The following is a 23,165-nucleotide window of genomic DNA, read 5'->3' as shown; positions in this document are numbered from 1 at the left end:
GCATATAGAATGTTTATGATGAAAGCTAAATTAATCCAGGCGCTATCCAGCGACAAATATAAAACATTATTGAGTTTGAGCAATTAAATTACCTGTACAAGCATAATACAAACAAATACTATTGTAAAACTAATCTATTGTTTGGGCATATTTACGACTGGTTCGTATTAAGTAAGCTTTCATCTAGAACACTATGCTTGTAGACGAGGTTTTACGGTATGCTGAAAAAATAATATTGAATGTTTTAAAATGTGTGGCTTTGACATTTTGAAAAAATCATGAACGTAGGTCTATGTCGTATGTATGTCATCTTAGCCTTGTTAATTTTTAAATGGTAAAGATGGGCGTCGACACGCGTTTTGTCATCATTTAGTTCTTTAACAATACACCTGCAAACAATGATTGCAATATGAAAAAAAAATAAAGACATATAATCATCAGTTTTGATGTTCTGATTCCGAAATGTAATTTCAAAGATAAAGAACTTTAAGACACGTGGTAAGTAGACTGGCTGATATTTTTATGCTTAACGCTAGTTCACCCGTAGCTGTGAGAGCAACTGATAGCGAAGCTGTTTCACTTCTGATGACCCGTTTGACTTTTTGACGTTCACGTTGTACTGAGGATTTTTACCACTTCAAGCCCGATTCGGCATACTCCCCATATGACCTTTGACTTCAAGTGACCTCAGTTTGATTTTGTTCATGTTCCCGTAATATGAAGAATTACTTTTACTGCGAAGTTTAATGACCTTTGACCTTGATTACAGTAAGCCAAATAATTAAGGTACCAGTTGTGTTGATACCAGTTATGTTGATACCTTGTATATCATACACAAAGACAGATATGTCATAATTTGGAACCAGCAGCCAATAGCTGCATCTTTTAGCTCAAAATTAAGACCTCAATTGTTGAAATTGTTCAAGAAATAAAGACATGACGATCCAAAAACCCAACGAAGATGCCAATTTAAAAGTTGCTATTTGCTCCACTGACTTATGACTTACTTTTTACATGCAGTGTTGCAGCAAATATTCGTGCTGATATAACATCTACAAATATTACGATATGTAAAATATGTACAAAAATTTTCTAATTCCAAAGTGTAATTTCAAAGTTAAAAGAGACATTGCAATTTCCAAACGTAGACATCGGACGTACGTTGATCTATTCAAAACCACTCTCCTGTATTTAGCTATTTTTGAAGATATTCCACGTGCAAAATCACAAAATTTGTCAATTTCACAATATGTTAAAGACAGTCAAATTACAGTTATTATGATCCTTTTTTTTTGTAACAAATCATTATAATAAAGGTACAGCGATGTGTTAAAAATGGACTAAATTTAAACGCAATATTCATACGCAGAGATTGCCCATTGAAATGTGTGTGATACTTTGCGTACAAAAAATGACATTGCGATTTCCATTTTGGATTCCAACGTAGAATAAAACGCAGATGCTACGTTGAAATATGCTGATTTTACCTCATGTTTAAATCCATGCAACGCGCCAAATTTTCAGGACGAAAAAGTCACATTTTGAAAGTAAAGTCATGATGTATGGATGTAGTGATCTTTAATCTACCAAAATATATGTTTTTGGGCAACTATAATATTTGGAGAGCACAAAAAAACAATTAAGTTTAATCAGCATGTAGGTCAAAATTTTAGTCCAAATCAAAAGCGGCCTGTTTGAATTAGGCAGAGACTCAGCTTAATGTTATTTTTTCAATCACTATGCCCTCTATCGACCTAGATTAGATAAGATCAAATATTATAGTCTTTATTCCAGCTGACTTGTTCTCCTTCGTGACGAATGAGCACAATCCAGTTTGGAACCGAGACTAGCAATATTTAATACCGTATTAACGTACGTAAAAACGTACGTGAAAACGTACGTTCCACGTGCTGCGTTTGGAACATCGTAATCTCTCTTGAGGCACGTGATAAGCGATTGTAGACTGGCTGGTACATTTAGGCTTACAATTTCTAAAATTTAATTTAATATTCGCTTGGTTTAGGGGCTGTGCAATAATTATGTGTACCCCGGGGTGGTGAATTCTCAACGTGGTCTGCCAAAATTGCTTGCCCCCCCCCCTTTGGTTGCGCCAAAAATCTTTGCCCCCCCCCTCCTTTTGACGTGCCAAAAACCTTTGCCCCCCCCCTTTTGCCGTGCCAAAAATCTTTGCCCCCCTTTACACACCAAGATTTTTGGGAACTCGAATTTGAAACCTTAAATTGTCTTATCATATAATGAAAGCGCAGCGTAAATTTTGCATATTTAAACGTGTTCCTAATGTTTTCCTACACCTTTTTAAGGCGTAATATAGAAATGGCGCCCAAAATATCTGTGCCAAAAATTGCTTGCCCCCCTCCCCCTTTTGGCATGCCAAAATATCTTTGCCCCCCTATAATTCACCACCCCGGGGGTACACATAAATATTGCACCACCCCTTTTTATGACCTACTTTTCACATGCAGTATTGCAGAAAATATTCGCCCTGGTTATAACACCTGCAAACATTACGATATGTAACATATATATATATATAAAATAAAGTTCTAATTCCAAAATGTAATTTCAAAGTTAATGAATTTTGAGGCACGTGATAAGCTGGTGTAAACTGGCTGGTACTTTTAGGCTTACTATTTCTAAAACTTGTAGGCCTACTTTTAGACATCGATGCTTACCTCATATCCATCATTTCACTACCTGACTAGAGTGGAGAAACATCGTTTAATATCAGCTGCAAATAAAATAATTTATTTGGTGATCCAGATTTTGTAAGCAGATCAGAAAGATGAAGTTGCTCGTCATTTTGTGTCTGTTTGCTGCAGTCGCTGTTAATATGTCAACAGGTGAGTTAATTTGGTTTTCACAGTTTTTTTCGTACTTTGGTCTTTGATATATTAAAATAAGTATAGGTTTTCCCAGAGTATTTCACACTTGTGTCACTGATATTCAAATCAACGGCTACGGTAGATTTGCTACAGTTTTGTACCAGTTTTGCTACTAAGACTCTGTCATGATAGAGTAAGTAAAAACAAAAGTACAATATAGCAAAGAATCGATATCTGTGCAAGAACAAAGTCGAATTTTCCCATTATTGAAAGTTTCTATAAATGCTAGTCACATGTAAAAATATGAAGTGAATCGCGAGTACCGTTCATTTTTTATTAGTCTTTTTGTTGCTGCAATACCCAATTTTGTTATTTGTCCACGAGGTACCATGTATTTTGAATGAGAGCACACAATGCCCGGTAAAGGCACCAGCTCTGAAACTGACTTTAACTTAAATAAGGTTGATTTTTGCGGGTTTTTGAATTTCTTTTTTTTTTTTTTCAAACAATTTTTCGAACATTACTTTAAGTCCTTCGTACCTCACTCGACGCCAACTCCATTTTTTAAAATCCCAATATGTTTCAACTTACTGGATATTTTGTAATTAATCCACTTCAACTTGCGCGCATTTCATTTAGACATTTGAAAACCCCGCCTACAAATTTGTATGGGTTTTTTTTTAGAATAAACATCTTTATAGCAAAGGTAAAATGAAAAGAACAACATTTTTTTCACACAAGGTCACTGTTGAATATATCATATACAAAATATTTTATAACCTAAAAGGTTCAACTCGGTTCTTAAATAAAAATGGATTCGTTTCTCTATTGCACTTTGTTGACTCATCCTGTATATACACGGCGCTATGTGTTTGGGGGGTATTATCATGATTATATTGATACATTAGTGGAACCAATGTTTTTGGCATCCTTACACCTGAAATAATCACACTAGGATTGTTCCATTTTTCTATATGCCCCCCCCCCCCTCCCTATGATTGATTCCCGCGAGAGTTTGAAGGTCATAATGGGTCCAAAACTCAGAAATGGTCCTATCATGTTGTTATATATCTCAAATTGTTTCTCTTATCTCTAGGAATACAAAAAGTCAAATTGTCATATTGTTGTACGGTGTTTAATGTCATGTCATTTATTTCAGCAACATCTCCAATTAATTAACCAATCTTATATTGAAAATATTCTGTTTAAAGGAGTATTTCGTGATCCCAGCATCCTCTTTTTATAACATTTTTCGTAGATTTTAGACCCATTAGGCCTTTTCTTGAATATGGCAGGCGCTCATTTCAATATAGGGGGGCTCTTGCTTGGAATCAACTCCACAATTCAATCATTTCTTCGTTACCAACCAGTACTGGTGTTTTTAAATCAAGATTCTATCCAAAATAGTAGGTCTATTTCTCTTGCCACCAAACGTTGGTTAAAAAATTTTAGGCTGTTTGTTGAGTATTTTTAAATAATAGGCATTGCAATGATTGTTACAGAATCAACTTTTGCCCAATTTCTTTTGTTTAAATTTTTATTGATTTTTCTATTTGCTGTTCTATCCTAGCCACTATGTTTTTATCCATTTGCTTTGATTATTTGAATGTAGTTTGTTGTATTTTGAAATCCTGATTTTCAATTATTATGCTGGAATAATGTTTTATCATTTTAAAATTTAAATTCTCATAGTGCAATAAGAAATAATAATAATATTAGTTTTGTCAATGTATTTGAAAATGTAGTCTAATTAATGCAATATAGTGTTACCTATCTTTTAATATCATTGTTGTACCCGATTAATTTTGGTAATTCACGTAATTTAAGTTAATACAGGGTGTCTCAATGAAAATAGGCCCTGTGGTTTGGGGGACGTAACTTAAAATGTCGGCAGTAAAATCAAAACTTTTTTAAAGATTCAAAAACCATGACGTTTCTTCTTTTAATTGGTGCACAAAACATGAAAATCCGTGCACGCGTCACAGAGATAATTGGGATTTTACAAGTAGACCCATTTTTGGACCGTTCCAATGGGACAATACACATTAAACACTAATGTTCTGCATTGTAGTTTATAATGCCAAAAAGAGATGAAGTTGCTGATTACGAATTGAAAAGAAATTAACCAATCAATTAATCTCTCAAAGAATGTTTTTCGCACCTTTCTGTTTGGGTTAACAATATTGTTCAAACATTTCTCAAGAAACAATATAGGGCCTAGCAGTGACCCAAGTTTCATAGTCTACACATACATGACCAGAAAAATGGTTCTTTCCTAAGAATAAATCTCACGAAAGGCGTTAAGTGTTCCAAAAACGCTAGTTGATGCGCGACTATAGTGATTGTCAAAACATAGCCTAAACAGGATTTAGCCTTTTGAGCAAAAACATCCCTTTACAGGAATTTGGCGCATGTTAACAACAAAATAAGTAGGATTTTTTTGTAAACTGAAAGGCAGCACCGATATAGGCTTTTTAAAAAAAATACACACATTATAACTTTCCAATAATGTTTGAGCGATGGTCCTGGTGCAAATAAGTTGAGGAAGCACGCTTTGCGAATTATCGGGATCAATAAATGAATCCTAAACCATGTAAAGCTATGTAAACGCATCAACTAAAAGCGGATCGCAATTCTACTGATTCATTATCTGAAAACAGATTTTTCTTCCTGGTCAAGCATTTGTACATTATGAAATTTGACTGACCCCATGGCCCTTTTGTTGCTTGAGAAATGTGTGAACTACATTTTTAGTAGGTATATTTTCACATATTTTAACCCAAAGAGAAAGGTGTGAAAAACATTCTTTGGGAAATTGACTGATTGGTTGGTTGATGTTTTTAACTCGTACCCGGCAAAACTTAGAGTTTACTTCATTTCATTCTTCCATTCTAAACTACAAAGCAGCACATTATGTGTATTGCCCCATTGGAACGGTCCAAAATGGGTCTCTTTGTACAATCCCAATTATCTCAGTGACGCGCGTGAACAGATTTTGCTGATTTGCGCACCATCTTATAGATGAAACGTCATGGTTCTTGAATCTACAAAAAGGTTTTGATTTTTGATACAACCGCGGGAGTAACATGCATTGACGCTAGTAGTAAATTCCAAATTTCTTTGCTTTTCATCACTTGCTTGGCTCATATTTGCCAGTAAAAGCTAACATTTTATGGAAATAAATACTAATCACGTGCCCCCTCACTATTGAAGAATATGAATGTCATGGAAAAGGTGATTGTGAGGACCTCTCGGATGAGTAAGGTTGTCTCTGCCACGGGTTATAATTCATGTTAGTCATTTTGCAATAGAACTAGTATAACCAAAGTATGCAAAGTACAAACCGAAAACATCAATATTGTTGTCTGTTGTAAGTGAATCTCCCAATCTTTATTTTATTTTAATTCATTTATTAGTCGGCCTCTTCTACGGAACTCATTAACCATGTTAACTGATTTATTACATTCATCGTTAGTGATATGATCACAGTGTAGCAAATCATATTAAAACGATAATGGGGATAATTGTCGCATTTATTTGGCCCATGGGCGACGCCATACCAAGACCACCAAGTGATCAGTAGATGTGCTACAATGCTAATAGATAGGAATTTTACAGACAAATATCATCAAAATAGCTGAAAATGTATAAGGAAAAATTCACACTTCCTGTTTGACTAAGGTCATGTCTTCCATAGGGGTGTATGGATTTTAACTGGAATAGCCCATTTGTAAAACATTCTCTGGTGACTTTGGCATCTCGATTTATGATCTGTATATCTCATTTCTTTCTTTCTGTTCTGAGGCGTCCAAATAGTTCCATATTTCAAATGAAACTTGCTTGTTTTTATTAATGTCTGTACATTACAGGAAATCAAACTATTCTTTTTTGATTAAATTTTAATTCAAACAGAATTTAAAAAATATATAAGATGTATTATTTAGTATTCACTTCTTTCATATAAACATATGATTTGGGTTGTGTGCTTTCCATAGGGGAGTGTGGAACTAAATGGAATAGCCCTCATCTCCATTGTATACCAACCGGTATTACTTTCAGTACTCATTTTATTGTTTACAAGATCACTCTCATGATTAATCCCAGTTTGTGCACATCTTGGTAGCACAGTTTTATAATCACAACTTCATCTGTGTCGCAGTTACTTGCCCAATGACAACAGCTATGAACGTATAGTTTGTATTCCACAACAATGACATTTGTATGCACTAAATGTATGAATCTGTAAGGGGCTGTGCAATAATTATTAGCCCCGGGGGGTAAAATTTCCAAACAGCTCGCCAAAAATCGCTTGCCCCCCCTCTCGGCCCGCCAAAAATCGCTTGCCCCCCCCTCTCGGCCCGCCAAAAAATCTTTGCCCCCCCCTTTGAACATGCCAAATTTTTGGGATCCCAATTTGCAAACTTTAAATGGTATAGTATGTTGCGAGCGCAGCGAGCAGGAAAATTTGCATATTTAAGCGTTTCCGTACTGTTTTCTTAAGCCTTTTTAGAGCGTTTTATTAAAAAGGCGCCCCGTGAATGTGTGCCAAAAATCGCTTGCCCCCCCTCTCGGCTTGCCAAAATTGCTTGCCCCCCCCCCTTTCGGCTCGCCAAAAATTTCTTGCCCCCCCCCAATTTTACCCTCCCCAGGGCTCATAATTATTGCACAGCCCCTAAGGCCCTCAGTGAAGTGTGTAGACTCAAAGTACCGTTGCTGCAATTTAGAAAATATCTAATGAAAATGGCCGGACTATGGATAGCCTTGATCAAGGCTTCCTCCTTACTTTTTCTCTATTCATGCTCTTTATTGGATCCATGTATAGTCAGTGGTAGAAGTAGGCCTATCATATACTGGACTCTCTAAAATTTTTAGTCAGGTCAGATTTTTGTGTAGCTGCAACATGAGCTAGGGAGGAAGTGTGCCTTGTGGGGTGGGCGTGGTGGGCATTTTGGTCAAACACTACCTCTGCAGTGCACAATATGCCTGGAGTCAAGTAAGATAAGAAAGTCCACTATCTGGCCTCAACAATTCAAATGTCAAATAAATTTTTACAAAGTTATGATGCTAAATAATTTATATTTCTAAAGAATAACTTTTGAAACAGAAATTTTTGTGGCAAAGCTTCCATGAATTTTACATTCACTAACTATGGACGCCAAAGGACTTAAAACAAGTCAATTATGGATTGATTTGTCTCACTAAAATGTAGCGAGAGTTTAAAAAGTGTCTCAATTCACGGCTCATAGATGTGCCGTAAAAGAGCATTATCTAAATGTTGTCTTGTACTCATCATGTTCATGAGGGATCAAACTGTCTTGTTTGAAATGCATTATATTTAATAGTAAGGGAGTGTTCATAAATACTTTGGTGGGGGTTGGAAAATATGGGGGGGGGGGATCAAAAAAAATTTGGGTCCTAAAAAGGAGGGTACAAAATAAATTCAGTCCTTAATAGGCGGATCAACAAATTTGATTGTTAAAGACCGGGGTAAAATGTACGAGAAGGCATGTACATTCCAAAATTTTTGCGCGCTCCGCGCATGCAGGTTTTATTCAATTGTGTACTCTCAAGCTTCAAATCAACAAAATGTGCGCATTTACAATTTGGGTGTAACACCATGACTCCAATGAGTAATGACTCTAAACGGTAATTTTTATCTAATGAGTAGACCTGGGGGGATAAACCCCCAATATTTTGATAGGGGATGATCCATACAATCATCCCCCCAATGCTGACGCCTGTATATGGGCAAATTCATTCCATGTTTGTACCGTATTTTACCAGTTTAGCTTCAATATGGCAAATGTTTGTCCGTGCTTCGCGTGCCATTGTACCATAAACTTATTTTGTTGGCAAAAGGGGCTGGATTAACTGGACTTCAATACATTTGCTCCAACCCCAATGTCAAAAACAAACCTATGCCACTGTTAATGACATATAATTTTAGGACATGAAGGGGGGATGTCAAACAAATTTAGACCATAAAAAGGGGGATAAAAAAAACAACCCTTTTTTAGGGGGATCAAAAAAATTTTGATGTCCGACAGTCCGAGGTTCCAACTTTTCCACCCCCCCCCCACCAAAGTATTTATGAACACTCCCTAAAGAAGAGGGGATACATCTGACATTCCAGTCTTTTGTTACAATTCATGTAATTGCTATAAATCTCACCGACCTTAACTACATGCCAGACAAGTTAAAGTTTGGTTGTTTCCTTTTACTCACTTCGCATGTACAGCGTGTCCCAAAAGTAACTTAACATTGTGAATTGGCCATATCTCAAATATTTCCCACTTCATACCAAAATGGAGAACATATCCGGGAACATATTCATATAGATTGATCTTTTAGAATTATTCTGATACCAAAAAGAGCATTATTGATGACCCTTTGACCTTACTGTGCGACTGAACATATGTGTGTATCAAACCCACAAAAGCAAGCTCATGTGTTCTTTGTTCAAGAACATGAATGATGTGCTTCCCTGAACAATAGAGTTGGTTCACTCACTGCGCACGCTACATTTAGGTATGAACATTCATGGATTACATGGCTGAGCGTAAGCGTGACTGCTGTTTTAGATTATAATTAGGATATATTGACAATATTAAACTTTACTTTAAAACAGTTGAAGTGAAGATGAATTTCCTATAGATCAACGGATTCAGGTCGTATGGTTCTTTGCCGAGACAAAGTCGGTCAAACTCACTGAAGCAATGTTTAAGGAACAGTTTAATGTAAATTATGCACTACCCAGCCGAAATACAATCCAGCAACTAGGGCTGAAATTCCTATCAACTGGATCTGTTCATGATCTACTTCGGGCAGGACGTGGAAGAACAGGAAGATGGGCTACAAACATTGATGTCATACGAAGAGCGGTGGCGAAAAGCCCAAGGCGATCAGTACGTCGACTTTCAATGGAGAACAACGTACCCCGTACAACTGTTCATCGAATCCTCAGAAAAGATCTTAAGCAGTTTCCATATAAAACCCAGATAAAACAGAAAATGAAGATTACGCATTGAAAACAAACAAACAAACAATCAAACAAACACAGCCAGATTAAACAAAACAGATTTTAAAATGATAACACGTTATATCGTGTTCACGTCTCAAATGACGAGACTTATTTTGCGCTTATAAAAGTGGGTTTTACGGTACGGTAGATATCCATTAATTTCATGCCAAAGGGTCATGACCACATAGGCATGTTTGGTATCATAACATTTCTAAAAGAATTATCTACATACTGTGCAATTTTTGTAACAAAACTATTACCCCACGCAAGTTATGGCAAATTCACAATGTTAAGGGACTTTTGGGACACCCGGTACCTTGTGAAAATCACCATTGTCCAAATGAACAGTGCATACCAGAACCAGTATATTGTCCAATAGGTGAGCCATGCGATGGCTTTTTTTGTCCTAATGGAGAGTGCAAACCAGTAACATGGATATGTGATGGAGACAATGATTGTGGCGACAACTCTGATGAGGAAAATTGTCCCGGTAAGTTACATAATGAATTCAAGTTTGTCATTTTGCAACTGCTGTTGTTTTTATTTGGCTGTGATAATTGGAAATTTTTGCGTATAGTTATTTTTGCGACTTGCAGCGAGAAACACATTTTCGCGAATGTTATTTTCGCGATTGCCCAGTCCTTCCCTATACTTGTAATACATGATTGCATATATTCGCAAGTTGTTATTTTTGTTGTTGGAGCTGTAAACTCGTCCGCCAAAGAACTCGCTAAAACCTATCCAATTGTAATGAATTCAAGTTTATCTTTTTTCAACTGCTGTTGTTTATATTTGGCTGTGACTATATAGTATATACAAAAGTTATGAACATTCAAAATGGTATCGCGACCTTTGGGACATTCTGTACAATTCATGCTATACATCTCACCGACCTTAACTACTTGTCCAACAGATGTGCCATGCAATGGGTTTACTTGTCCTAATGGAGACTGCATTCAATCAGAATGGATATGTGATGGACTCGATGATTGTGGCGACAACTCGGATGAGCAAAATTGTCCCCCTGGTAAGTTTACTGCTGTTGTTTGGCCTGTGGCTGTGGGCAGTATTATACAAAAGTTATGAACATTCAAAATGGTACCGATACCTTTGGGACATTCTGTATAATCCATGTAATTGCTATATATCTCACCGACCTTAACTACTTGTCCAACAGATGTGCCATGCGATGTGTTTACTTGTCCTATGGACAGTGTATACTAGAAGAGTATAGATGTGATACACGCAATGATTGTGGCGACAATTCGGATGAGCAAAATTGTCCTGGTAAGTTACACAATGAATTCAAGTTTGTCATTTTGCAACTGTTGTTGTTTCTATTTGCTTGTAAGTATAATAGTATTTTCAAAAGTTATAAACATTCAACATTGGCGACTGCTCAGCGGGTAAATGCAATAGCTGCCCTGAGAACATTAATGACAGTTATTGTACTTACCCACCTCTTGCACTGAACAGTCTGCGACCTTTGAGACATTCTGTAGAACTTATGTAATCATTGCTATAAATCTCACTGACCTTATCTTATTGTGTACTAGATGGGCAATGCACTGGGTTTCTTTGTCCTAGTGGAGATTGCCTACCAGCGTGGTACGAATGTGATGGAGTCAATGATTGTGGCGATAACTCGGATGAGCAAAATTGTCCCACAGGTAAGTTACACAATGAATTCAATTTGTCATTTTGCAACTGCTGCTTACAAAAGTTATAAACATTCAAAATGGCGACTGCTCAGCGGGTAAAAGTAATAGCTGCCATGAGAACATTAATGACAGCTATTGTACTTACCCATTTATTGCACTGAGCAGTTTGCGACCTTTGAGACATTCTGTACAATTAATGTAATCATTGTTATATTAAATCTCACTTACCTTAACCTCTTGTCTACTACATAGATGGGGAATGTAATGCGGTTCTTTGTCCTACTGGTGTGTGCATACTAGAAACATGGGTATGTGATGGACTCGATGATTGTGGCGACAACTCGGATGAGCAAAATTGTCCCCCGGGTAAGTTACATTTTGAATTTAAGTCTGTCATTTTGCAATAAAACTGGTATAGCCAAAGTATCTTTGAATCTTTATTTTATTTTCATTCATTTATTTGTCAGCCTCTTCTACGGAACACATCAACATGTTAACTGGTTTATTACATTCAAGGTGATGATATCGCAGGGTAGCAAATCAAATTAAAACTATATGGGGATAATTGTACCCTGGCATAGGCCTTTACATAAGATTGCTGGTGCTAAAATATCACCAAGCCTAGCCTATAATACGCCTATATTTATGCGCCTAGTGAACATTTTCAAATGAAGTGATATGGTTAACATTGAGTTTATTTTGCGCGGCTTTATGGCGTTGCGGCGTTGCTTGTAAAAAAGGACAGCTTCATACCAAATGATGAACTGACAAAGAGCAGTGAAGAGAGACAGAATAAACAATGATATACAAATGGATAGAAATGGAAAGAAAGAACGAACGAGGACAGAAAAGGTATCGTTACTGAAAAGCGGAGAACAAGGGAAAGAAGAACGAATGTGGAAAGAAAAACGATGAAAGGCGCGTTGCGTCGTTGCCTCTAAAAGGGCATGGCTTCACGGTGTCGAAGTTACGAGTGTTTATCAAGAGGTTGAGCTTCGCGGCGTCGAAGTTGCCATTGTTTGTAAAAAGAATAATACCGTGATAAGAATTTCAAGCAACGTCGGCGTAACTTACGATACACGTAAAAGGTGGAGCGGCGTTGTTGTGGTAGGGTATTCTAATGGTACTCCAAACACTCATATTATTTAAATGTTCAAGTTTATTATTAAATATTATTTAATATTACTGAATTATTGACATTTTGTCTAGTAATCCTAGCCTTAAGGGCTCTGGAATGAGCGTTTTTACAGTATTTTTGTGGGATATCAGACATATCGAATTGCATTATCAAAACAAATAATGTCCTTCTGATATCAAATAATTTTAAATATAATACAAATTTTATGACAAATTATTAAAATTTGATATTTTTTAAATTTTTGATATATAACAGTCCTCGAAGTAAACTTTATAAATCGAATGATATGTACACAATGAATTCAAGTTTGTCATTTTGCAACAGTTGTCTTTTTATTTGGCTGTGAGTAAGTAGTATTAGGGACTTACTCAACTTTTTCGATACCTTGGGACGTATTCGAGGTACCCGATACCTTGGGACTTTTTCGACGTTCCCGATACGTTGGGATTTTTTCGACGTTCCCGATACGTTGGGATTTTTTCGACGTTTTGATACGTTGGGACTTTTAGTTTTAGCACATCTTGGTAGCACAGTTTTATATTCACAACTTCATTTGTGTCGCAGTTCCCAATGAAAACAGATATGAACTTGTATTTGGTATATATTTCACAACACTGATACTGAATGACAGAATCTGTAAAGCCCTCAGTGATGTGTGTAGACTCAAAGCACGGTTTGCGGCAGTTTAGAAAATATCTGATGAAAATGACCACACAATGGATTGTCATTTGTTCCCGCTAAATGTAGTGAGAGTAAAAAAAAAAAAAGTGTTTCAATTCATGGCTCATCGAAGTACGGTATTAATGGGACATGGCACTTAAAGAAACATTTAGTAATTTGCTTATCCGGACGATCGTAAAAATCATTAAAATTCAGATTTTGGTACCTTTGTCATTGTCATAGATGTGCTAACATTGCCTGGTAGTGTTTCAGCCGAAAGCCGTGTATTTAAGACAAAAGAAGACATTTTACATGAATCTGTAATTTATATAATGGGGCTTCAACTTCGTCAATACTGCTGTTTTCTCATCTGCACATGAAACCTTTATGCACTTCTTACAATGAGTAGTCCGCGACCTTTTGGGACATTCTGTACAATTCATGTAATTATTGCTATAAATCTCACTGACCTTAACTTCTTGTCTACTAGATGAGCCATGTGATGGGTTCCCTTGTACTTATGGAAAGTGCATACCAGCAACATGGGTATGTAATGGATACAATGATTGTGGCGACAACTCGGATGAGCAAAATTGTCCCCCGGGTAAGTTATATATTGAATTCAAATCTGTCATTTTGCAACAGAACTAGCATGATTAGTATAACCAAAGTATGCAAAGTTCAAACCGAAAAACTCAATATTGTTGTCAAAAGAGGATCTACGGAACACATCAACATGTTAAGTGATTCATTGCAATTATGATGATGATATTACAGGGTAGCAAATCAAATTAAAACTATATGTGTATAATTGTCTCATTTAATTGGCCATAGGCCTTTACATAAGACTGTAGATGCTAAAATATCATTTAGCCTAGCATATATTACGCCTATATGTGCCTAGTGAACATTTTCGAATGAGAGACGGTGATATGGCTAACACTGAGCTTGTTTTGCGCGGCGTTACGGCGTTGCAAGCTTGTAAAAAGGGACAGCTTCATACCAAATGATATATGAACTGATCAAAATCCCTTTAAAAAGGGATATGCCGGCAAAAGAATGAATTACAAAGAGTAACATCCGATTTCTTTTAAAAAAATATAAATATATGGTTGTTTGAACATTTTGAGCCAAATTCCATTTGTTGCTATTCTCTCAAAATCGGTCACTTCAAAATTCAGAATTCTGATAATTTGTTTGGATTTCTTACGTCATTTGGATTCCATATATTGTATTTTTTATGGTCTTAACATTGTTACATACATTTGAAATAAGATGAAATAAATTCTAAACATTTGTTACCAAATGTGATAATTTGGTACCAAATGTGATCCCTTCTACACCCTTTAGAATTTCGGAAGCTAATTCAGTAGCGATTTTGCCCAATAGTTCATTGTTACATACATTTGAAATAAGATGAAATAAATTCTAAACATTTGTTACCAAATGTGATAATTTGGTACCAAATGTGTTGCCTTCTACACCCTTTAGAATTTCGGAAGCTAATTCAGTAGCGATTTTGCCCAATAGTTCATTGTTACATACATTTGAAATAAGATGAAATAAATTCTAAACATTTGTTACCAAATGTGATAATTTGGTACCAAATGTGATCCCTTCTACACCCTTTAGAATTTCGGAAGCTAATTCAGTAGCGATTTTGCCTAATAGTTCATTGTTACATACATTTGAAATAAGATGAAATAAATTCTAAACATTTGTTACCAAATGCGATAATTTGGTACCAAATGTGTTCCCTTCTACACCCTTTAGAATTTCGGAAGCTAATTCAGTAGCGATTTTGCCCAATAGTTCATTGTTACATACATTTGAAATAAGATGAAATAAATTCTAAACATTTGTTACCAAATGTGATAATTTGGTACCAAATGTGTTCCCTTCTACACCCTTTAGAATTTCGGAAGCTAATTCAGTAGCGATTTTGCCCAATAGTTCATTGTTACATACATTTGAAATAAGATGAAATAAATTCTAAACATTTGTTACCAAATGTGATAATTTGGTACCAAATGTGTTCCCTTCTACACCCTTTAGAATTTCGGAAGCTAATTCAGTAGCGATTTTGCCCAATAGTTCATTGTTACATACATTTGAAATAAGATAGTTCATTTTACACCCTGTTTTGCATTCTTTTATCACACTACTTACGTCAAAACAAACTATATAGTATTGTGATTGCACAAATTAAAAACAACAACATGGGATGAAAACCAAACAATCAATTGGAAATTTTGACCTCTCATATTGAAGATATACATCCCCCCCAAACAAAAAGACCCTAATTTTTTAGGAGTTTCTTTTTTGGGGGGGGGGGGGAGTCCACATCTTCAATACGAAAGGTCAAAATTTCCAATTGATCGTTGGCTTTTGTCATGCCAGCTACATACACTTTAAGTACATATTATCAGATTTATAAAGTTTACTTCGAGGACTGTTAAAATAATATCAAAAATATTAATTTTAAATCATTTGCCATAAAATGTGTATTACATTCCGAATTTCGACAAATCAAAATTATTTGATATCAGAAGGACATTCTTTTTCAGAATGTACTTCGATATGTCCCACAAAAATACTGTCCAAACACTCATACCCCACCCCTTAATGATTCAGAAAAAAAGTAAAGGCCTCGTTTGACGTACATGGTAACATTGCGACGCGACGTCATAGATCTCATTTTGGTCACACAGGCGAACATGGTCATTGCTCTGATCAGGGAAGTGATACAGATGGAAGCCGGTCAAAGACTACATCAAAGCAGGAAAGTGATACAGATGGACCACGGTCAAAGACTACATCAAAGTGAGTATCATACTTACCGCGATACTGAACAAAAGAAGTACAGATGGAACAATAGAGCCAACGTACAGCATGTCGAAAATCAATATTCACGCTTAAAATTCAACAGCATTGTAACAAATTTGATTAAAAAATCCCTATAAAATGCTCAGAATGCTATCATTTATACAATTTTATTAAAGCTATGTAAGGCGAAGCGTCCAAACAAGTCCCTTTTGTGAAAGGGAAAACCCTTTTCAAATCCCTTTGGAGAAATCCCTTACATTTTAGAGGAATCCTCAAAATTTGTTGTGTTGATATGGGTATGGGTAGTGGCTGGAAGGCCTCGAAAAGCTACCAATTAATTGTATATGTTTATAAGTACACTCTAAGATAGCAGTGATAAAATTGAAAAGAAATATAATTTATTTTACGTAGAATTATAAATATGATACCCGACTCTGGAACATTCTGATCAACCACAATTTTGGGTTGCCCTGCATAGATGCGAGACTAATTTTATATTATTTATGTGCCTAAGTGCGTATATAGATTTGTAGCCATAATTAGCGGTTTAGACGTAAATGACCGATTTCCGATATTTTTATTTTATTTTAAAGAAATCTGTAAGCATATGGCCGATTTGATTCCGTGATTATGGACTATAAAACAAAATCTAGTATCACTGTCACTTTTTCCCGAATAAAGCGACAAATTTAAAAATAAATCGACAAAAACATGATTTTTGTTCGATAATAATAAACCTGCAATAAAGGCACATCAAAGTCCCACTGGCTACACTGTTAGCTCAATAGCTTGGTACGCGTACCTTCTATAGAATGTTACGTAAATATTTCAATACACGTTGGATTCACATCTGTTTGACCCCGCAAGAAAACCTCATTTGCACCCATCTCACTCAGTCAGTGTTGCCGATGCCTTATTAGCAGTGAGCCAACAAAGGCGTGGCCAACGTTTAGCCAACGGAGAAACACATCCGTTGATAATCCATCCAATAACTATTGATATAATACTCCATCAACTCGTAATGGTAAAAAAAAGACTTTCAGACAGCATCCGAAACCGGATTCTATAGTCATATGAAACCGTGGTAACCGATCTTATGTTATAAACTGGACTAGCCCAATTTGGCGCTTTAACCGCGGTGTTGGCAATAATGTACCCGATTGGCAGTGCCGCCGATAAAGGAGGTAACCGGGTGCGACAAAAACATGATTTTTGTTCGATAATAATAAACCTGCAATAAAGGCACATCAAAGTCCCACTGGCTACACTGTTAGCTCAATAGCTTGGTACGCGTACCTTCTATAGAATGTTACGTAAATATTTCAATACACGTTGGATTCACATCTGTTTGACCCCGCAAGAAAACCTCATTTGCACCCATCTCACTCAGTCAGTGTTGCCGATGCCTTATTAGCAGTGAGCCAACAAAGGCGTGGCCAACGTTTAGCCAACGGAGAAACACATCCGTTGATAATCCATCCAATAACTATTGATATAATACTCCATCAACTCGTAATGGTAAAAAAAAGACTTTCAGACAGCATCCGAAACCGGATTCTATAGTCATATGAAACCGTGGTAACCGATCTTATGTTATAAACTGGACTAGCCCAATTTGGCGCTTTAACCGCGGTGTTGGCAATAATGTACCCGATTGGCAGTGCCGCCGATAAAGGAGGTAACCGGGTGCGTTACCCCGGGGCCCGGGGTCCTAGGGGCCCGTAAAAAGTGAAGAAATCATACTTTACTATGGGGCAGTAAAAGCCAAGAAAAGGGACCTCAGGAGCCCGTAAAAGGTAAAGAAAAGATACCTTGTAATTGAGGCACATTTTCTTTGCTTTAGTACACAGGCTAACAAAGGTCTCTTTTCTTGTCCATTAGGCCTAAGGTATCTCTTCTTTGCGTTTTACGGGCCCTCCAAGGTCTCTCTCTCTCTCTCTCTCTTTATGGGTCCATTAAGATATCTTTCCTTAAGCTTTTTTACATACTCACTAAGGTCTCTTTTCTTTCCTTTACGGGCCTATGGTATATTTTCTTTGCTTTTTACGGGCCCACTATGGTCTCTTATCTTCGCCTTTACCTGTCCATTATAAGGTCTGTTTTCTTGCTCTTTTACGGCCCATAAAATGCAAACAAAAGTAGCGGGCCCGTAAAAACGAAGAAAAGAGACATGCATTAAAAAAAACAAAAACAAGTTAGCTTTGAAGCACGCACTCTAATAAATATTACACTTGAATTTACTGTTTGCTTTTGCCAAAATGATCATCCTCGATATAATGAAATTGCAAATTTTCGCGCGCCTTGCACGCATTGTGCCCTTCAGTTTATTATTTGATCATTTACCTTAAAATTGGCAATTTTTTCGAGCTTCGCACGGAGTTTTTTTTTCAATAAGTCCAATCCGGGAGCTAAAGTCACTAATTCGAATTGCAAATTTTCTCGCGCTTCGCGCGCATTTGTCCAATTCAACGGTTCATACTTGGATCATTAATTTAGCTTCAAATTGGCTTGAATTGGCAAATCTTTTGCACTTCGCGTGGAAGTTGTTAAGAGAAACTTAATCTGGGAGCAAAATGCCACTTTCAAATTGCAAATTTGTCTCCTTCAATGTTCATATTTGATTATTGGTAGCTAAACAAGCTACTTTCGCTCCGCTGCAAAATATGTTCAAGGATTTTACACCAACCTCCCTTGCCCATGTCACAAAGAAATTTACCCCCCCCCCCAACACACACACTTAAGAAGTCCTGCACCGTCATCGCAAATCAAAGGGGCCCGTGCGTTCACATTGCCCCCGGGCCCGTAATGGGTCGCGGCCCCGGGGTCGCGGCGGCACTGCCGATTGGCAATGATTTGTATACCTTTTGATCTCGACCGATCGAGATCCTAGTTGTTAAAATAACTGGTACTCCATGTTCATACAAGCCAATACATTAACACGTGAATGGTGTTTTTGATAGTCCTAAGGACAGAAAGACGAATATAGATCAGGATTTGACAGTTGAAAGGATGAAATGAATAATAACCAATAACAATATGATTGCTTCACAGCAACACCCTCAATTTTACTAAGGCAGTAAATTTAACTTTTTATATTAAAACCGGAGAGACCCGGTTTTATTCAGAGTTCACCGATCAAGTGCTTGCTAGTACCGTGCATATGAGCGAGCATATATCGAACGCGATGCATGTAATACGATCGGTGAGCGTAGTACACGCATTGTAGGCGCTGGAATGAAATCACAATTTTCTTCGTTATACCTCATTTGTTTGGCTCGAAATTAAAAGGAGATAATATGATCAGTGAAAACAAATATTTAAATAGGAATCTATTCTTTATGCAAATCACACATTATTGCTTTAACGTTTAAAGTGCACTTCAAGTTTCATTGGGTAACAAATACAATGTTTTAGGGTATATTATAAGACTTGTAAAAACCTCTAAAATCATTTGGCAAAAGTCTCAGGAATGTGTTTTTTAGCAACAAACGTACCTATTCTGTACAATATATCTTCTTATTGCCCACCAATCCAAAAACCTTTTATTATCATTACACCGATTTTTTTAAAGTAGTTGTTTTGGCTGGGTTTTAAACTCAAGGACATTAGGTGCGGATTGGCATGTCAACTGTTGATTAGCCAGGCCTTTGTGCTTCTTTCACTACCTATAAGGCATCGGCAACACAGACTGAGCGAGCACTGATGAAGACCCCAGTATCGCAGGATTTTGCTGACTATATACATGTAGGTGATTTTGTCATGTTCAAAGACTTTTGTCTGACATGGCGTTTATGTTATAGGTCTAATGGTCTAACAGCACGTATCCGACACTTCACTTGGAAAACACCTTTATCATTTACCTTGCCTACTGATGTAGCAACCTCGTCTTCTAGCTGACTGAGCGAGATGAGGTTTTCTTGAGGGGTCAAACCGATGTGGTGTGCGTAAGTTACTGCATGGAAGTATCCCTCGGATATATGAATTTGCTGAACTTGTCTTGTTGGGTTGCAAAAAAAAAGAATACATGAATAGTGGGACAAACTACATTATCATTATGCATTTATTTTTCTTTACAGATTTACCGTGATGGGAAAAGGGAGAAGAGTGCACGTGCATTGATTGATCACCACAAGTTAAATAATAAAATAAATAATAAGAAATAAATAAATAAAATAAATAAATAAATAAACAAAAATAAATAAATAGACATTCTTATGGATCTAAGGAAGACTTCAGGAAATAAATATCTTACGCTTCAGAGTTCCAATGTTCTCTTCTTCTTATAATCCTCTGTACACAGGTGTCGACTGCAACGATAAGTTCCTAATTTTCTTTAAATATTCAAAAAAATGTCAGAATTGTACATTGGCATGAACATTTTTGGAATTAGCATAAAAATACCACTATTGGTTCAGTGGTCTTCAAGTACATATCATTAGATTGATAAAGTTTACTTTGAGGACTGTTAAATATCAAAAAACACATCATAAAATTATTATATATTATATCGCGAATTTAAAAAAAATCAATTATTTGATATCATCACGACATCAGGATTGAAAATGCGATTTGGTTTGTGTGCTCGTTGGTCTCACAAACAAATACTGTGCAAACGTTGGTGTCCGATTCCTTAAAATCTCAGTAGTAATTATTTAACTATGTCAAGTGTAGTTAGGCCTATGTGTCCCCTTCCAAAGGCGCAATTTTCAATATTATCTAACCCAGCAAACACAAAACGTTTTCGATATTATTTGCAAATGGTTCGAGAAGGTTGCCAGAAAACGTTTTTGATTCTCATAATATTCCTCGTAATACAATGTCATATTGTATTACGAAGAATATTATGAGAATCAAAATAAGCATCTAGAAAAAAGTTATTCTTATGTTTGGCTTTGTTTTATTAGGGTTTGAAAATATATTTCTTTTGTTTTTCATTGTATTATGAGGAAAATTATGAGAATTGAAAATAAGCATTTAGAAAAAGTAATTCTTATGTTTGACTTTGTTTTATTAGGGTTTGAAAATATATTTCCTTTGTTTTTCATTGTATTATGAGGAAAATTATGAGAATTGAAAATAAGCATCTAGAAAAAAGTTATACTTATGTTTGACTTTATATTATTAGGGTTTGAAAATCTATTTCATTTGTTTTCATTGTATTATGAGGAAAATTATGAGAATTTAGATTTACAACCCTAATAAAACAAAGTCAAACATAAGAATAACTTTTTTAGATGCTTATTTTCCTCATAATACAATGAAAAACAAAAGAAATAAATTTTCAAACACTAATAAGAAATATATTTCCAAACCCTAATAAAACAATGTCAAACATAAGAATAATTTAAAAAGAATAAAATCTATTTCTTTTGTTTTTCACTGTATTATGAGGAATATTATGAGAATCGAAAATAAGCATCTAGAAAAAAGTTATTCTTATGTTTGACTTCGTTTTATTAGAGTTTGGAAATATATTTCTTATTAGTGTTTGAAAATTTATTTCTTTTGTTTTTCATTGTATTATGAGGAAAATTATGAGAATTGAAAATAAGCATCTATAAAAAAAAGTTATTCCTATGTTTGACTTTGTTATATTAGGGTTTCAAAATCTATTTCTTTTGTTTTGCATTTTATTGTGAGGAAAATTATAAGAATTTATATTTACAACCCCTACTAAAACAAAGTCAAACATAAAAATAAGCAATTATTTACAAACCCTAATAATACATAAGAATAATTTAAAAAGAATAAAAATTTCTTTCTTTTGTTTTTCATTGTATTATGAGAGATTTATGAGAACTGAAAAGAAGCATCTAAAAAAGTTATTCTTATGTTTGACTTTATTTTATTAGGGTTTGAAAACCCATTTCTTTTGTTTTTTATTGTATTATGAGGAAAATTGATAATAAGCAAAATAAGCATCTAAAATGTTATTCTTATGCTTGACTTTGTTTTATTAGGGTGTGAAAATCGATTTCTTTTGTTTTTTCATTGTATTAAGAGGAAAATTATTAGAAATGAAAAGAAGCATCTAGAAAAATCGGATTCTTATGTTTGACTTTGTTTTATTAGGGTTTGTGAGAATTATGAGAATTGAAGATTTATTGAAAAGTTATCATATATATACGGTATTATTGTTTAGTGTCTCAAATGAGTATGAGGTATTAGGGTTTCTTTTCCCTGTCCGGTTTTTTTCCGACCCTAAATCGTGCCGTGTCTAGAATAGCTCTTCCACAATTCGAGCAACCACCCTCTGAAATTGGGTAAAGTTGTTTTTGGCCCACACTGTATAATACAAGATCAGGACACAGTGCAATTAGACTTTTGCTCATTATATTTTATTGCTACAATCATTACATATATTTTTCTTTAGTAACATAAAATGGCTTTGTGGGGCATAAAAGTGAAATTGCAAGATTTAACATAAATTTCTGGCAACATATTCTTAACATAAAGTCCACATTCACAAAAAGGACACCCGACAACGGACTGTAACGTGCTGTGCTCAAATGTGCAGTGTAATTTATTGAAACCTGGGTTTGGGCTGAAACAGACCTGTATAATTGTTCTATACCATACATTTCTGAAGGGTGTCATTCAGTCAGGAATAACTCGTAAATGTGATGCGATCAAGCAAAACCCAAAGATATGAGCAATTAAAGAGTTTCCAAAACAACAGGAAACAAAAGGAAATATTTCCTTTGTTTTGTAAATGTCAAATACAATAGCTTGATTCAAGTTTTGTGATTTACAAAGAAAAAGCTACTTTTGTAAAGTTTTTGTCATCTTAATGATCTTACCAGAAAATGTTCCGGCTCAAACTGGCATGAACAGTGACCATTGTCCTCCAACTGGGTATGGGAATACACATAAAGTCTGGAAATTGTTTTTAAAAAAGCTGGAAAAGTGCAGAAAGTTTGGACAAAAACACCTAACAATTTAACAGCAATGCAGGGATTATTGACACAAGTCTGGTTCCAGTGTTTTGACTGGAAATTGGAGGTTTTATGTCATAT

General features: G+C 35.6%; 1 long non-coding RNA gene across 1 annotated transcript; it reads left to right on the top strand.

Moving 5' to 3' along the window:
* Positions 1-13,826: 13,826 nt before the first annotated feature.
* On the top strand, positions 13,827-20,668 carry LOC140144889 (uncharacterized). The gene is made up of 3 exons (XR_011857953.1): positions 13,827-13,927; positions 16,035-16,146; positions 20,226-20,668. It is a non-coding gene; the product is annotated as an uncharacterized lncRNA (long non-coding RNA).
* The last annotated feature ends 2,497 nt before the right edge of the window (positions 20,669-23,165 follow it).

Source organism: Amphiura filiformis, unplaced genomic scaffold, assembly GCF_039555335.1.
Source record: "Amphiura filiformis unplaced genomic scaffold, Afil_fr2py scaffold_93, whole genome shotgun sequence".
In the NCBI taxonomy this organism is placed as follows: Eukaryota; Metazoa; Echinodermata; class Ophiuroidea; order Amphilepidida; family Amphiuridae; genus Amphiura; species Amphiura filiformis.
This window is presented reverse-complemented; position numbering and strand designations above follow the sequence as displayed.